Source organism: Parasteatoda tepidariorum, chromosome 1 (genome assembly GCF_982258835.1).
Source record: "Parasteatoda tepidariorum strain Cologne lab strain chromosome 1, Ptep-v5.0, whole genome shotgun sequence".
Lineage (NCBI taxonomy): Eukaryota > Metazoa > Arthropoda > Arachnida > Araneae > Theridiidae > Parasteatoda > Parasteatoda tepidariorum.
In genome coordinates, this window is record NC_141755.1 from 90,834,855 (window position 1) to 90,851,377 (window position 16,523).

Sequence of the window (16,523 nt, forward strand, 5' to 3'; positions counted from 1 at the left end):
CCGAGAACTAAATATGCAAAGAATTAGTGAGTAAAGAAGAGTATTAACGAATTAAAGACCTTAGACTAGTAAAACATTGTTTAGAATTGAAAACTGAACCAATTCCGTTTCTAAACAAAGATAGCATTGTGAAACTGTGAAATAAATATGCAAAGAATTAGCGAATAAAGAATAGCGTATTAGCGAATTGAAGACCTTAGACTAATAAAACATTGTTAAGAATTGATAACTAAACCAATTCCGTTTCTAAACAAAGATAGCATTGTGAAACTGAGAAATAAATATGCAATACTACTTGAAAAGACTGAGTAGAGGGGGATTCCAAAGAAAATATTAAATTATGTATAAAGAAACAGAGAATTCCGTAAATCGAATCCGGTTGGAAAAGAGATTTAGTGTCGTACTATTCCCTAAGGATATTCTCTATCGTCCCATTATTCCCTATAAGGAGAGGGAAAATAAGAAAAGTACAATTTCAAGGCAGAACCCCTATTTGCAATGTCTTCATTGAAGGTTCTTGAATTCACAATGAAAATATTTAAGAAAAAGAAAACACTTTTTACTAAAAACTTTCAAAAATTTTGTAAATATTTTCTTGCAGATTCGGAAAAGAATACTTTTCGTTATATATAAGAGAATTTCCAAGAGGGCAAATCAACGAAACTACTAGAATTCCCCGATGATACGATTCAAATTTACATAATGATGAGAATGGTAATGCATTGTAATTAGAACTTGATTTTAATTGTATTAATTAAAGTCCATTTAAAACCATCGAACTTGGAGAATCAATCCAATTATTACTGAAGTTCTCGAAACAAACTTTCCGTAGAGTTTTTATTAAGCAAATTTAACGAAACATTTTAAATACTCATTGTTACGTGTGAGCCTTAAATTCAAACAGAACTTAAATTTCTTTTCCTTGATTTAGAATCAAAGCCAAATCAATATGATTTTGTATCTGAATAATAAAGAGATGAATTTTGTATTTAACTCATTCGAAGAAATATTTATTCTTATTTTAGAACATGGATTATAACATGGCTTAAGTTTTGGTGATTGCTAAATTTAATTTTGGTTAATCAAATCATACAAAAGAAAAGATTCAACACCTTTTTCTGATAAATAAAATTGATATTTAGCTTTGTTTACTTATATTATAACGTTTTTAAAGAACAGAGCATTGCTCTATTTTTTAATGCGTTATTTTTACTGTTATCAAGGGAACAGTGTTCTAACTTTTTGACAAATATTCTTAATTAAGATAAAGGACCTAAATATTAGCATTTCACCCAATATGGTCTCTGTTGTAAAAATGTTTAATTCATAGTTTTGAATTTTGATGGCAACAAGAATTTTTCCTTTTTGTATTTCAGTACGGCGTAGAAAAATTGTATTTTATAAATTTGATATTGAAGCGCTAAAGATTTTTTCCATTAATATTTAATCTCTCTTCAGTGAATCAGTATGTGTTCTTTATATTTCAAGCAGTCATGTCACAAATCTTGAATTCTTGAACATTACTTTCTGTTATGAGCTCTTAAAAGAATCCTAATATGGCCAGGTCATTGTTAAAATCCTGCTCTAATTCGTGACCACATACAAATCAAAACCAGCATTAACCAATGATCCATCACTGAGGATATCCGTAACAACCAGCCACCACTGCAATTCGAACTTCGGTCACGACATTAGGAGGTGAAGGTCAATCCCCTGAGCCACCGCTTCACTTGCGTATTTTATATTTTATTTTATTTTATAATCGTCGTTGAACAGCCGACCTATTTTCTGGGTTTACGACTACTAATGTTGAAATCCGCTGCCTTGTAATTTTGAATCTAATCCAGAAGACAAGGGAACTCCTGGATCAAGTATTGGAAGAAATTAGCCTTCGTGGAGGATTTAACCCGCATGGATAGGAAGACTATGAGAACATCCCACGTTTAGTCTGATGGCAAGGGGACTCTAACCCATGATTCGTCTACCACTGAGGATATTTCACGTCACCACTGTGTTTGACGCAAGTCGAATGCGGAATTCGTATCGACCAGCCATTGCTGGGATTCGAACCCGATTCACCTCATTGGAAGGCGAACGTTCTATCCCCTGAGCCATTGTGGCTCTTATGCTTAAGTATTTTATATTTTATATCCGTTGTTGAACTGGCGACCCAATTTTGGGTTTACGACTACTAATGTTCAAAATTTCGCTTTATAATGACAACTCTCTCTTGATGCTCGAATCTTTAGGGCAATTTGTTTAAGTATAGATCCCCAAAACGGGGTCCGTTATAGCAATCATCTGATGTTTTAAATCCAATTCCCCAAACCTGTTATCCCCAGTATGTAGAATGCATAGATCAATTTAAATTTTTTGTGCTTAAACATAAATGCGAATCATTCTTGTTTCATCTGAAAAAAAAGTCTAGATTGATCCATACTTTATTTAATTAAAGGATACGAATTAATACAAGAAATCGATTCTTTCAATTAGCACACCAAAGCTAGTTAAATACAGAAACGATGAGGAATGAATACAAATAAATAAATAAGAGAGAAAAAAAAAAGTATTATGCAGTATTCTATGCAAAAATATAGTAAAAAATAGGCTGTAGTAAATGAGCGTTTATACACACACATAGATCTCCAAGATATTGAAATAATATGCGCAAGACTTTTTGAAACTTATTTTTCACAGTAATAAATAACATTTGAAATATACTTTATCAAAATATCATAAATAATTCATATCTAAGATGGTTTAATTATCTTATTAATGAGTAACACCATTATGTAAATAACATCCATATTAAATGCATTTATTGTAGTATTTAGTTCAACTAAAGAGATATATTAACTTCATGGGTTTGATAAAAAAAATTAAACAACGAAATTTATCAAAGCAGGCATGTGCTTGCTAATATTAAACTTATTTTTAATGGTGAAGTATTCATTAAGTTAGCTCGAGTTTATTATATTTTTATTCTTTCAGAGCATTTGATGAATAAATATTTTCATTTAATTTACTGAAACATTTTGAATAGCATTATTTATTCTTACCTTATTGTATTATAAAAGACACAAAAGTAGGAAATGATCTTGGTATTAGCGTATTCTTTTGTTATCAAGATCAGAAGTAACATTTCGAAGATTCTAGATTATGACTTCTCAAATACAAGCTGATTTTATGCTAATGTGAATAATTAATTATAAGTCATATTTATTATCTCTTATTTCTGAAATGTTTATTTGTGAAAATGAGAATGAAGCTAACAGTCTCCTTAAACCTTAATTACGTTTCCTTTTTTCACCGAAGTTTTGCAAAGAGAAATTAACTTTTTTGTTACTTTCAAGTCTTAAGATAATTTTCTTTTTTGAGTAAAAGAAATACTATTGAGGTTGCTATTTGATACTTTCTCGCCGCTTGAAAAATGTAGTTTTCAAAATTTTTATTTTTCTAGAAGACTCCACCCCCTAGTTAGCTTGATCACCAAAGTCTTAATTACCATTTTATTCATCATTGTTTTTCTATAAAATGTTGAAATTTTCTACAAGAATAAATATATTTTTTTAATTAAATCTAATTGCTAAACGAAAAAAATTTTGTTAATAAAATATATTTCACATGGAAAAATAATTTTATTAATAAAATATTTTTTTTTAATATACTTATAATTTTGTATATTTAATAATAGTATATTTGTATATTATAATAGTATATTTGTATATTTAATAATAGTATATTTGTATATTATAATAGTATATTTGTATATTTAATAATAGTATATTTGTATATTATAATAGTATATTTGTATATTTAATAATAGTATATTTGTATATTTAATAATAGTATATTTGTATATTTAATAATAGTATATTTGTATATTATAATAGTATATTTACTATTACTTAATGTAGAGCCGTGACGGCTCAGGGGATAAAGCGTTCGCTTTCCAATAAGGAGAACCGGGTTCGAATCCCAGCGAGGACTGGTAGACACGAATTTCACGTCCGGTTTGCACCGACCACAGTGCTGCCGTAAAATATCCTTAGTGGTAGACGGATCATGGGATAGAGTCCTCTTGCCGTCAGACTAACCATGGGAGTACGCCATGTAACGCAAATGCGGCGTAGTTTCATCAAAAAAGCCCTCCATGAAAGCAAATTTCTTCCAATGCTTGATCGAGGAGTAACCTTGTCTTCTGGATCGGGTTCAAAATTACAAGGCTACGGAGTTGAACGTTAGTAGTCGTAAGCCTAAAAATAGGTTCTGGACAGCTGTTCAACGACCGTTATAAATATAAATATTACTAAATGTAGTTCATATATTAAAAGTATCATCTTTAATGTTATTAGGAATCTAATTATAAAGATAAGTATTACGTTGTTCAAGACAAGTTACAAATATAAGTATTTTTCATCGAATTTCACACTTTGCTTTGAATTTATAACTACATACATGTTATTTACAATTAACTACATGTGAAATGAGGTAGTCAATCTATTTGCGAAGAACTGCGTCAACCGTTATGATGGTTGGCGAGCGATAGCGAGCACTGATTAAAGCCCAAAAGTTGTATTGAAAAAAAAAAGTTTTTTTTCTGCCTTCAGACAGAAAAAGGATTTTACTTCTTCTATGTTCTCCCACGGAGAATTATGTTCCCGAAATTTTTTTCATATTTTTGTCATTCTTATATATTTAGTAGCCAATTAATATTTTTGAATATTTTTATGTAATTTTATTTGTTAAAACATGTTCTATTAAAATTAGTTATCGAATTTTTTAAATTTTAGAGTTGTAAGTATTTTTAAAAGTTTTCGAAGTTCTGAAAATCCTCACAACTATCACCCTTAACGGTCCCGAAGTATTTAATTCTCAGCCTAAGTATAATTATAATAGTTAACTAAAATATTGACTATAATTATATATTTAATTGTGATTAAATTAACTGCTAACATGACAACAATAGGAGAGGAAAATCTCTAAAGTGATTTTCGCAGTGTTACTATTGGTGGTATGTGCTATGTTAGCATTGGTCCATAAAATGGTGGTCCATATGATGGTATTGGATCATGAAATATCAATACTTAAAATTCGATAATCAGGTTCAATAGAACATATTTCAATTAGGGAAAATAAATAAAAATAATTTTAAAATATTAATCACGTTAAAATATTAATCATGTTAAAATATTAAGCATGTTAAAATATTAATCCTGCTAAAATATTAATCAATAATTGAATCAGAGGTGGCATTTCATCCGATTGGATCATAAAATATTAAAACCTAAAATTCGATAATCAGGCTCAATAGAACATATTTCAACTAATGAAATTAAATAAAAGCAATTTTAAAATTTTAATCACGTTAAAATATTAATCATGTTAAAATATTAAACAGTAATTGAATCAGAGGAGGCATTTCATCCGAGAGTAAGCTATATCATCCAGGACAACAATTAATAACACTTTTGTTTTTGTTTTCTGTTGCATGAGATTTTTTTTAAAAACAATTCATGGGTAATATCTTATAGCTGATTTCAAATCTGCAATCAGTTTCTCTCTCCAGGTTACAGTCTTTTTTTAAATGACATTTTTAGTCTATTTTTTTTGACAAATTGTGCAAGTTTACAAATGTTATATACAACAGGGGATTGCGTAAGTGTCGCGACAAACTTCTAAGAGTTAGTACACATCATCAGGATTGAAACTGACCAGAGGAACCCATGCTCAGAAATGTCGTCATATACCGATAGGGGTGTTTACCTGTTAGGATCTGCATCTTCGTGCTCTGCTGAACTGTTTATAATAGGGAAGTGTCCCTAGCCGAGTACAATGACATTTTTGGGCATGGGTTCATATGCAATTTTAATTCTAAACATATGCCCTAACTCTCCTAGAAGTTAGGCGCAACATTTACGCGAACCCCTGTTATATATAGCAATAATAAACTTGTACATGTCGACAAAAATAGGTTAAAATTTCGTTTTTAAACATAATATGCAGCTTTAGAAGCAAAACTAATTCTAGATTTAAAATCCCTGCACATTTTTTAACTTGAACATTTCGACAAAAAATAGGCTAAAGTGTCGTTTTAAAAAATAATCTGTAGTTTTAGGAGCAAAGTTAATTTCAAATTTAAAATATCTACACTCGAATTCAGGCAAGATCAAATATTTGTATAAACACAAAAAATAATTTTTTTTTCTTGTGTAATCAATCAATGGTAAAAAACTCATAAAAGAAAGTGTAATAGGTTTTTCTCATTTCGACAAATTTCAACTATAAACTTCACAAAAAATGTTGCAAATGTGTGCTCGATCGGAAGTGTTTATAGTTTTCTTCAATATATTACTCCTGTCGAAGTTATTTCCATCGAAGCATGGAATATTTGGTCCCAAGCATCAATAGATATTCTTTTTTTCGAATGCTTGAGTACTCTTGCAGTATGCGAAAAAAATATTAACTGTTATAACGAGAAGCTTATTTAACAGTAGTTGTCAAGCGAAGAAAAACCATTTATAAAAGAGAACTCAGAGGCGGGAGATGATATTGGATTTCAATTTATTCTCCACTTCACGCGCAGATAACGATCGAAAACTGAGTTTACGTTTTTCGATAACAATTTTTTTAATGATTGAGACACATATCAACATAAGTTAACGAGTAGTAATTAGTTTGGGAGATTTCACCAAGTATTGAAAATCACATCAAAAATTAATTGCAAGTGAGTTTTTAAGGAATTGTTTTCCGAACGAAATTCCTATATTAAAAGTATTCATTACCTTCTTTCTTAATTTATAACAATTCTATTTTTTGACAATCTGTTTAATTAGAAATTATTTCTGACGATTTATACTGTTTATATTTTAAACTGAGTGGATTTACTGAAAGTAGAAATGTGATATTGATTACATTTGTTCTCATAAATTTTTTTATCTGGTTTGTAAATGAGTATACTTACGTAATCGGGAGACTGAATTCAGTGAAAAAAAAATCAGATTTTTTTCTGTTATGTCATATTATCAAGATACAGATGTTATATATTTAAAAAAAGTGGTTGGCCAACTTGGCCAACCATTTAGGTGCTTGTCTCGAGATAGTGAAGCCTTACTTCTTTAACAAGCAACTAGGTTGCTTTTTATGAAAGAAATATTTAAAATTAATAATAAACCACTTACCATTTTACTCTTAATAGCAGTTAAATAAATGACGTCAAAGAAAGCGAATTGGGTCCCACCCAGAATTTTTTTCTTTCTGAAAGTGCAATTTATTAAATCAAAGATAATAATTTCTTGCCAAAGATATTATTTTTTTTTAATCTTACCAACAACAGCACAAATAAAATGTTTGGTTGATAGCGACAGTTAGGTTGATTATTTCTTTATTTTTTAAATTAATTTTAACCGGAAAGTTATTTTTCAATTTAAGAATTAAAATTTTAATTACTTAATTAATTTACTTATCTGCATTCAAAAAGTATTTTAATGATTACGATTAAAGGATTTAGTATAAACTGATTAGTAACACTTTTTTCAAAGATGACGCTTCTACAGTTACTTATTTTTTTAGTGTTGTTCCAATTGAGTGACTCCACTTTAATCAGAAAACATCTTATCGCGTAATTTTCCATTAAAAAATCTCTTGAAAAATTTTAAACAGTGACTTAGCAATATATTTACATTGCCGTAATTTCTCAATTACAAGAAGGCTTTCTTTTGAAAATCTTGCATAACTTTAGATTAAATTAGTTTTTTTTGCCAGCGTTCATTATTAGCATTAATGCGTTAAATTTAAAACATTCACTTAACTCAAAATCGTATTTAAAATCCTTTTTAAAAATCCAAGTCATTGTTGTCTTTTTAAGATATGTTGCTCACATATAATTGTAAATTAAAAATTGGCACTTAATTAACGTCGTAATCCTTTCGGGTGTTTTTAATTACAGGTACTTTTTTTCGAAAGTATTGGTAGAAAAATTCTTTAATAATATTTATTCTAATGGAAGTGATAACAACAAAAAGTTGTTTAGTTTTTTTATTACCCTATAAAAATGATATATTTTATATTAAATTAGTATTTGGTCATCGTATATTATTAACATTAATGCATGAAAAGTAAAACTTACACTGCACTCAAATAAAAAGATATTTAAAATCTTTTTTTAAAAATCCTAGCCATAATTCTAATTAAGATATATTGCTACATATTTAATTGTAAATTAAAAATTTTGTTTTAATTATCATCGTATTTTTTTCTGTATTTTTAATTACAGGTGTGCCTTTATTTTGAAAGTATTAGCTGAATGATTCTACAATAATGTTTATTCTAACAAAAACGATAACAACAGAAAGTTGTTTAACTTTATTATTACAATAATAATATGTTTATATTTATATTAAATTAATATATTTATTCTTAACAATAATACATTTATATTATTGTAAACTTTCAATGGCAAAAATACTTTCTTTTGAGAATCTTACATAATTTAAGTTTTTTGCCAGCTTTAATACATTAAAAAATGAAACATACCCTTCACTCAAATAAAATGATGTTTAAAACCTTCTTTAAAATCCAAGCCATGTCCAAGATTGTCCATTATAAATATATTGCTACACATCAAATTTGAAATTAAAAATTAGGTCTGAATTAACGTCGTTATCTTTTTGTGCGTTTTTAGTAACAGGTGCTTCATTTTTCTAAAGTATTTGCATAAGGATTCTGCAATAATATTTATTCTAACTAAAATGATAACAACAGAAAGTTGTTTAACTTTATTATTACCCTATAAAGATGAGATATTAGCATATTAAATGTTTTATAGTAGGAATAAATATTTTTTTAAACAAAAATAGCTAATAAATCTCGCAGATATACAACATTTATATATACAACATTTATCAAAGGTAAAATATTCATTTTCTTTTCTTTTGATATATTTGATAGACTGATGAAAAATAAAGATTAAAGATAAAAAATTTGACAGACTGTTGATAAGAAACCATGAAAATTATAAAAAAACCTCTGTAGATAAATACAGTTCAACAGTCTTGAGGTGTGAACCCCACTTCTCTGTGTTTAGGTTAAAACTTTCATCCGCAAAGCTCTTTAATATTTTGATTGCCTACATGCAACTAAAAAACTTTTTTTCCGCAAAGCTCTTTAATATTTTGATTGCTCACATGCAACTGAGAATTTTTTTTCCGCAAAGCTCTTTAATATTTTGATTGCTCACATGCAACTGAGAAAACTTTTTTTCCGCAAAGCTCTTTAATATTTTGATTGCTCACATGCAACTGAGAAAACTTTTTTTCCGCAAAGCTCTTTAATATTTTGATTGCTCACATGCAACTGAGAAAACTTTTTTTTCCGCAAAGCTCTTTAATATTTTGATTACACACATGCAACTGAGAAACGAACTGAAAAAGAGAAAATTATCTAAACACCAATTAAAGCGGAATTATTTTTACTTCCTCTATTTCAACCATAAATAAGTTTCAGGTGCAGGATTGCCAATCTCTGCACTTTAATTCTATGCAGTGACGAAGCACTTTTTTCTGGGAAGCACCAATATATATTTTCACAATTCTCCGTAGGAATGTTGTTGTGAAATTAAGCATTTAATTGATATTCGGCATATTTCCTTTTATTTTCAAACAATTGTCAACTGTGTTCGTAACTGAATTAATAAATAGGCTCCTCCCTACGATTGAGATAGAAATATCAATGAAGTGAAAGGATTGCTTATAAATAAAAAATAAAAATCTAAGCTATTACAAAAAAATATAAAGTAAAAAAAAAATCGAAACAAATTCTAAAAGACAAGTTTTTCAAATGGACTAAAAAGAAGAAAATATTTTTATTTAAGCCACCCTAAAAATAAAAATTAAATAAAACTTCTAGAAGTGGTCAAATCTACAGACGTTTAAATTGGTGATTCAATTAGCTTGCAATGTCGAGGAAATTATCGTAATTTATATATGCATCAGACATAGAAAACCGATTGAGATATGAGCAATAGAATATGTTAAGGCGTCTGATAAACAACTCGATACTTGTGAAAAAGGTTGATGAAACTTTATATGCTTTTATGGAAGAAAATTAGGTTGATGTAAATATAGAATACGAAAAATGATCGAAATTTTGATTTAAGGTTAATTCCATTTGGAATGAAAGACGATATAACTCGCTTGCAGACGATAAAATTTGATCATTCTAACTAGTCGTAACATTCCAATATCACACACTAAAAATCTATACTTTTCCCTTTAAAAGTTCTAAAAATTGGCTTCTACATAATTTACGAAATCTTTCCATATTATTGCTGTTGGAAATAACATTTTTAGAAATCACTAGAACACCACGGTGGTAGCTTGTATTTCAGTATATTGTTTAACTTCTATGCAAAAAAAAAAGATCATTATTTACGAAAATTCAAAAAGTTGAAAAAATCCTATTGTTTTATGTGTGTAATGTACGTTGTAAAAATTACCGGATCAAATTACAGTATAGGGTACCGGCATTGTAATCCGTAAAATTCATTTTTACCGTAAAATATTAAACCGTGATTTTTACAGTAATATTTATTTAATTAGAGTGATTCAGTGATTTTGTGCTAATTATTACTGTAAAAATTACGGTATATCAGATTTTTCATCCCGTAACATATTTCTGTTAAAATGGATTTTATGGTAAAACGTACCGGCATTGATACATTTTACCATAATTGGTTACGGAATTTTTTACAGTTTAATTACACAAAAATTAATCAAAGTTTAACAAGAGTAAGTAAGTGTCATTACTGTATGAACTGAAAATGGATTTCGCTTAATTAAAGTAAACGTAATCATTTCATGATGATGTTAAAAAAAGCAAACTATTTTATGCATACTTCTGGGTTGTTTCGCAAGACGTATTGAAGATAGATTGTTTATACAGAATCCCAGAAAATTGCTATCGCGTGCTTCCAGATGATTTATCAATTTCTATTCCCAAAAGTCTAAAAAGGAAACCCAATCCTCTAGTTTACTTTTTTCACGTGCTTTTAAGTAAGCAGAGGCGACTCGTATGTTTAGATTTTCATATGAACTTATAAAGTTTATGAAGAAATATTCTTACTAAGTTACACAGCGTAATAGATAAGTTTCTATGAAGGGAGAAAAAATATTTTTTTTGAATCGATAAACGCTAGAGACGGAAAAATTTAGATGTTTATGAGCTATAAATAGCTACCTTTTGATCATGACAGCGACTAAAAAATTGTAGCTGGCTATCAATATTTTGTTAAGTTATAACTTATTTTTTCCCTTTTTAACCTAAAAATTTGAATGTTTTCAAACGGAGGGAAAAAGTTTTTTTTTTTAAATTAAGTTCTATTAAACACATTTATAAAATCCAAAATTCTTAATGACTCGGATGACGTCATAAGTAGCAATAATTGAAATTAATAGCTTTTAGCAAAATGGCCACACTTATACATTCACTAGCTATCGTAGGTCATGCATATTTTAAATAAGTAAAAAAAAAAATACAATTAAATTATGAGCAAATTATTATTCTAAATAATTGAAATTCGTTATTTTTAAAATGGATTTAGTGAGAAGCAAATTGCATCCACAAAAAAATTCAGGCGGAATTTGAAGCAAATACTACAGTACACTGAAGCCCGGTGGCTGAGCGGTAGCACTTCGCGCTGTCGTGCCACAGGTCCCTGGTTCGATCCTCAGGCCGGGCAAGGTTGACTCAGCTTTTCATCCCTTCAGTGGGTCGATAAATGAGTACCAAGCATGCTTGGGAACTAAACACTGGGGGTTCGGCATTTGGCTGACCACCTGACCGGAACATTTGCTCCTGCACTCCAGAGCCCAAGGTCAAGAAAACTGAGATAGGTACAGTAGGCCTTGTCCCTCTATGGGCTGTTGGGCCACTGAGTTTAGTTTAGTTTTTACTACAGTACACTGTAAAAATGTGTTAAAATACCTTCGAAACAAATAATAGTCGAACTTGAAAACCCCGTGTATTCAGAATTAAAAAGCAATATTATGAAAAAATTATTTCACTATTAATTACAATTTATTGTTTGAATGGATTCAGAGAGAAACAAACTACACCCAATACAAAATTCAGAACATATTTGAGATAAATATAGACCACTATAAAAATATTTCGAAGTAGTATCAAAACAAGTAATAGTCGATCCTTAAAACCACATGTATTCAAAATTGAAACAGCTTAAACATTTTTGATCAAAATACGTAATCTCAAAAGCCATGTGGTGGGAGAAACGTGTGAGAGAGATGTTTAAATCTAGGACCTTCGGGTTCATAGTAAAATACTCAAACCACCTTAATTGTACACTCCAGTACAGGGTGAGTTAGGAAGCTTCATATAGTGGCAGCCGGAATGACACATAACGATATACATCTGCCTATGCCATAGATTAACAATTATCACAGCGTAAATATGTATATGAAAATATTCTGTGAAAAAAACACTGAATCAATATCTTGTTTAGATGCTGAGAAAAAGTACGATGAAAAAGGTCAGTTTCAGCATTATTGGCGCATGCCAATATTTTCCATTAAAGAAGAAGACGGAAAGCTTAAATGTCATCACCGTTCGAAGTTCAATTCAGTTTAAAAACAAAACAAAACTAAAGCGCTTTATTAAGGTAAATACATAGTACTATATTTTATCAATTTGAAATTCTTAAAATCTTTAGATTTTTCAGTTCCGAGCCCCTTTTAATAAGTTTATCTTCTTATATTACGATACATTTTTATATTTCAAATCTTAAGCTCTAACAATAAATAAACCGGTAAACAAATAGTTTTATTTCTGTCTTCTATTGGATCTGATTTGTTTTCATGTCAAGGGATTGCTTTCGAATTCCAGTTCCTATTTCGAGTTTTTAAGGGCTTCTACAAGACAAATACAGTTTTTTTCTTGCTACAACGAAGAACAAACTAAAATTCATATCAGACCGATATTGCATTGGAAATTGTTTCGTTTTTCATCGAACGAAAGAAGAGTAATTTCCGCCTCGAGGATCATTGTTAATTCTTTTGATGATCGTGACTCCAATCGTTGAAAGAAACCTCTCACTGCCCCTCGGGGTCGTCTGTCATAAATATTATCTTGCCGAAACTGATCCATTTCCCCGTTATCACCCTCCGAATTTATCGTTCCGAAAGAAAATTCATTTATTTGGGTAAGATTTTCAGTTGCTTTGTTGGATACATTTTACTCTTTTTCGGTTGAACACTAGGAAAAGAAATGTCGTTTCAACGTTTTCATAAAATATTATGAAAATAAGTATTATTATCAGTGACATTTTACAGTTTTTGTTGAATTTTATGAAAAGAAGAAATGCCATTATATGAGGCATTTTTCGCTTTATTAAATACTAGCTGCCTTTGGAGATTAGTTTGGTCACCTTTTAAAATTTTCTTGTACAGCGATTAAAAAAAACCCGGATTATTATGAATAATTACTATGATCCGGATTACTAACAGATCGGATCTTCAAGTTCTAGGACTCACTTTTTCTCGTTTGAGGGGGTGACCTCAAATATACTAATTAAGTGCAGACGATATTTTAAGATCTTTTATTTAAGGCAATATTTTAAAACTAGACGATATTTTAAGTGCAGACGAATATACAGACCATTTTTCCAACGGATTTGGGTTTCTGACCCCCAAAATTTAACTGCACTTTGAAAAATGTGGTCCTCATAGTTTGGTCAGGAGAGCGATCCAAAGTGTGGACTTGCTAATGTTAATAAGTTTACTTTTTGCTTATTTCGCCATTTTAAGCGAATTGAACACTTTTTGACCACAATTATAAAATTTCCTTATCGAAATATAATCTCATGCAAAAAAATATATTTAAGTAAATACATAATTTTTATTATTTCATTTATATTTTATCGAAATTTTATATTTTATTTTTATTATTTTTATATTTATATTTTATCGAAATTTTATCGAAATTTATATTTTAGTCGAAAAAAATTTTGAATTATAGGGTATACAATTTTTACATCATTTTAAGGGATTGAATTTCACGTAGCAAAATCCGAAATTTGAAATAAAGCAGTTCAATAGTTTCTCATAAATGAAGTTTTATCTATACGACTTTTTCAAAATTCGATTTCACAGTAACTATCAAGCGATTTTGCTCAAAATTCGGATTTTGCCATGTAAAATTTAATTTATTAAAATTAAGTCAAAAATTGTATACCTTACCCAAATTGCGGCTACTCCAATCTGGGATATATGAATCTGTCAAAAAAGATATAACTATTCAGAAAAGGTACAATCGATAATATCACCTATATTTCTCGAAATCAATATCGATATTTTTTTACATGATAAATCGACAACGATACGATGCACCACAAAAACTATAAAAGGTTTATATACATCGATGATGAATACGTCATGACTCAACATATTGCAAAAATTAAACAAAAACATATATTGACGACGATATGTAGGTACATTAACTTTAATTTGAAAAAAAATCTTTAGATTTAACAATAAGACGATAAGTAATAATAATAAACATGAAAAATATCTATATTGACGACGATATGTATTTCGGCTATTTAGATATATTACTTTAATTTGAAGAAAAAAAAATATTTTTAGATTAAACAATAAAACTATAAATAATAATAAACATGAGAAACATCCAAGATGAACTTTAAAAAAATATTTAAACAAATAGAACAGAATGCCAAGTAAATATTGAAACAAGGATGTTTTTTTTTATTTATTTAAAATTGAAAATTGTTTATTCTAAAGCATAATATTATTTTTTTTGTAGCATCAAATCCTAGAAATATTGTTTTTTTAAAGCGATTGTTTCAAATAGTTCAAGGAAGATTTTTTTAATCAATTTTCGTAAAATATTTACTCAATGAGAGAAATTCTCAAAAAACATTCTGCAAAACTAGAGTATTTTTTTAAAAAAAAAATTTCCAAAAGAGTACATCAAGAACACTGAAGAATATTTTTCATTCCAGAATAATTAACGATTTTTAATATTTAATGGAGCTAAATGTTTTCCTTGTCCACCAAACATAAACAGAAAAGGAACATTTAAAATAAGAAAAACTAAATGTAGAACAATTATTGAATTCAACAGTTAAAAAAAAATGGCGTTAAATGCATTATTAATGCATTTAAAAGTATTCTCAAGAAATTCGCAGAATTTAATACAATTAGAAAAGAAATGGAAAGAAATTAATTTTAAATAGAAGATTGCCGAGTAAATTAAAACATCTTACAAACTAAATTATTCGAATTATCTTTGCTCTTTTTTTACTGTTTTACAGTAATGAGATAACAAATAATGTTAAAAGATAACCAAGCATGAAGAATAATAAAAATGGTAGCTAAGAAAATAATCTTTTTTGGAAACACTAAATAATAAATAATTTAAGCAAAAAAAAAGTTTCCTTGAATAGCATAGTTTCTCTTAACCATGTGAGCATTTGGTCTCGAATTGAAGAACTATAAAGGTTAGAAGTTCAAATCAGTAATTAAATTTTTGAAAATAGTTATACACAATTTAATGCAATAGACAGTGATAGAAAATAGAATCGAATAATTTAATTTGACAGAAATTCTTTGATACAATTAAGTTTTTAAATTTATAGGACGATATGCTATTTGTAATTTCAAAAAAAGAACATGAATATTTTTCTCTTAAAACACAAATTCTTATTGATTTGGTACATTTTTTTGATAAAGTAATTAAATTTTGCTGGATTCTGATAGTTACTTCTGTAATCAAAATTTCTCTTAGTTTTTGTTTACATTCAGTAAAAATTCCTAAAAATGGGGAAAAGATTCTGAAAAATCCCTAAAGGTAATAGTTTCAACCAGTTTTGAGAAATCAAAAGAGCAATTTGTGCTACTAAATAATGAATTCAAACAGAGTGTAAGAAAAAAGTGTTGCTTCATATATTGTAATTATTAGTTTAAAGGTTTTCTTTTTCTTAAATTTTCTATATGCATGTTAACTTTTTATTTTAAAAAGAGTTAAAAATTATTTGTCGTTATCATGAAAATTTCAAACTTTTATACTAGATCCAAAAAATGTATAACTATCTAAAATAAAAATAGACTAATGAACAAAATATTCTAAAAAGTATTTATATTAAAGTTCATTTCATGGCAATCGTTTTCTGGGATTATAGCTGTCGATTTAAATTTGTAGTTCTTTTGTGAAGTGTAGTTTTTGTGGAAGTGTAGTTTAGATCCCTATTGTAGAAAATCCCTAAAATTCCTGGTCCATAGAATGTATCTCGCATTTTACACAAAATTCTATTTCTTTGTAAAATCTATTCGGTATTTAGATTTTTGTGTTAGTAAACACCTATATGATGATATGCCTCGCTGTAATGCACAAATGGCGATCTGGCCATCGTGGCTCTTGGACAACCTTACCCAGGCTTTCTCTCCATGGATCTGGTATCTTGGAACTGTTTCCATAAGTTACACGTGATGCTG

General features: G+C 28.6%; 3 protein-coding genes across 9 annotated transcripts in view; 1 reads left to right on the top strand and 2 right to left on the bottom strand.

Moving 5' to 3' along the window:
- LOC107448147 (uncharacterized) overlaps positions 1-8,060 on the bottom strand; it is a 170,580-nt gene extending 162,520 nt beyond the window's left edge. The window contains exon 1 of the mRNA XM_087168814.1: positions 7,182-8,060. The gene's annotated coding sequence lies outside the window, so the exon portion shown is untranslated. The remainder of the gene's footprint in view (positions 1-7,181) is intronic.
- The window catches only part of LOC107448148 (G protein-coupled receptor dmsr-1), a 430,440-nt gene that overhangs the window by 97,377 nt on the left and 316,540 nt on the right, over positions 1-16,523 (top strand). The gene's annotated exons all lie outside the window — the stretch shown is intronic.
- The window catches only part of LOC147816612 (G protein-coupled receptor dmsr-1-like), a 126,227-nt gene that overhangs the window by 78,280 nt on the left and 31,424 nt on the right, over positions 1-16,523 (bottom strand). The gene's annotated exons all lie outside the window — the stretch shown is intronic.